The sequence below is a fragment of the Chionomys nivalis genome, chromosome 1 (genome assembly GCF_950005125.1).
Source record: "Chionomys nivalis chromosome 1, mChiNiv1.1, whole genome shotgun sequence".
Taxonomy (NCBI): domain Eukaryota; kingdom Metazoa; phylum Chordata; class Mammalia; order Rodentia; family Cricetidae; genus Chionomys; species Chionomys nivalis.
Window position 1 is genome coordinate 69,228,965 of NC_080086.1, and position 2,194 is coordinate 69,231,158.

Here is a 2,194-nt window from a genome sequence, read left to right on the forward strand (position 1 = left end):
GCATATATATACACACATGCATATATGAAACATTTTTCTAAATCTAAAATGATCTTAAAATTACAAGTTTATTTAAAATCTATTCTGTCTTTTGATGTTGTTTATAGTGTGGATTTCCATTTTCAACTGTAATTCTCACTGGTATTACTGTTTTTGTTGTTATATCCTGTGAAAGAAGGAAGACACTGATCCCCTTATGGATAATGTTCTAATTTAAAAGACTGTGGCATAATATATAGTTAGTAGGAAAGAGCATTCTGTTTTATGAAATATATATTTAAGCTCTAACTATGTATTTCTTCTTCTGTACTAAGTTTACAGTTAGGCTCCCAACTTCCACAGATATCTCCACTAAGTTTTTGATAGAAATCGCAAGTTCAGTGACTATCTTGTAAAATCATATGTAACATCATCAGAATATGAGAAGTTGCCACTGTGAATATTAAAAAAGCAAGCCAGGTATGTGAGCAGGTCAGCTGAGGACCAATGGAAAGAACACTGAGGTGTCCAGACAGTGTAGGAGTCAAAGTGCTGTGCGAGCCCGAGAATTTGAGTTAGAGCCTCGACCCCGCGTTTGAAGGAGAGGAGCAGCTGCCAAAAGCTGTTCTCTGAATACCATATGCTCTCTCTGGTGAGACTGGTTATGCTCAGGCAGATGTGCATCACACACACGCGCATGCACACACACACATACACACACACATTCACACCAGTAATAAAATAAAAATGACTGATGGCACATAAAATTTATTATTTATTTATTTATTTATTTATTTATTTATTTATTTTCAGGGGAGAGCGCGAATGCAGTCCCCCACTACCACAAATTATGCAGTCGAGTTTCCCGCATTTGGGGAAATCGCAGGGGTCAGTACATCCGGAGTGCAGTGGATAAGCCTTGCCCTGGGAAAACCACCGTCGTGATCATGGTATCTCCCCTGCCAGGTAAGTATAGCATACAAAATTTATATTGAATTTCACACTAATATGATCATTAAAACAGAAATTGTAGAAAAAGAGTCAGCCATTATTAGTTTCTTCAAGGGTCAAAAATTAAAATGAAGGAGAAGTCCTGGTTCTAGTAGTTCTCCTGTATTGTTTGCAGGAGGATAATCAGCAAAAATTTTCAGGAGAACACAGAATGTCTTCTTTGAAATTCTTAACAATTGGAAGTTGTGTATGAAACCTGTCTACTCACAGAAAAAAAAAGATGCACAATTGTAGAAAGATTTCTGTAATGTTGCTTTATAATAGTGTGTGTTTCTTAGTGTTTTATTAGAGCATGGATCTACAGTTTATGCATGACAAATGAACAGTGAAATCGACATACACTGGCCTGTGTTTGTGCTGCTCTCAGACATGTTTGCATATGTATAATCAATGAGATTGACTGCCTCTCTGGCCTTTCTGGATGGGCAGATCTACATACTCAAGAGCATGAGGTTTTGTTTGTGAGTTCCTATCCAGAAGAGAAACCCTTTTGTAATATGGGATCTCTACCATCTCAGGCCCTTCCCACTGAATTAGTGTGTTGGGATTTTAGAGAAAGATGAAGAACAGGAGTGGCTAGTGAAATGTTTTCAACTGCATGTGCAATAGAGAGACCCTGGGGTTCACAGTGAGGGGATATAATCTTAGAAGTAATGAAAGACATTATGTCCCGATCCCCAAATAATTCCTAGAAAATAAGTGGAGTCAATTCTTTCTTATTTGTGGCTCTGGGAGATGCCAGGCATTAATTGTGGGATCCTCAGGTTCTCTTTGGATGTGTTAGTGTTTTGTGTTTTGCCACAGGGAGATGTGAGCAAATGTCTTTTTTCCCCACGTAGGATACCAAGGACAGACCAGAGAAACAGGTCTAGTCAAGTGCAGTTTAACAAACCACTGAGTGTATTCAGAGCGCTGAGGATGGGTGAGGAGTTACTTACATAACATGGACCATTCAAAGGAAGCTGCATCACTGAAAGGCCCACCCAGCACCAGCACCCAGCATGCATTATGATGACTCACGAAAGCTACCCAGCTTTCGGACAACTCCACTGAAGAGCACCTTGTCTTATCTTGTGTTTGCTGCTTGCATAACTTGGGGAATAGCGCTGTGAATCTCAGTTCCAAGGGCTTCTTGCCTCCTGTGAACATCCTTCCTCTCTCATAAGGGAATGTTTCAATCTGGAGGACACGGTTTCACATAAAT

General features: G+C 39.5%; 1 non-coding gene across 1 annotated transcript; it reads right to left on the reverse strand.

The window, feature by feature from the left end:
- Positions 1–789: 789 nt before the first annotated feature.
- LOC130889915 (U1 spliceosomal RNA) lies at positions 790–953 on the reverse strand. Its single transcript, XR_009058661.1, has one exon. It is a non-coding gene; the product is annotated as a U1 spliceosomal RNA (small nuclear RNA).
- Positions 954–2,194: the final 1,241 nt, after the last annotated feature.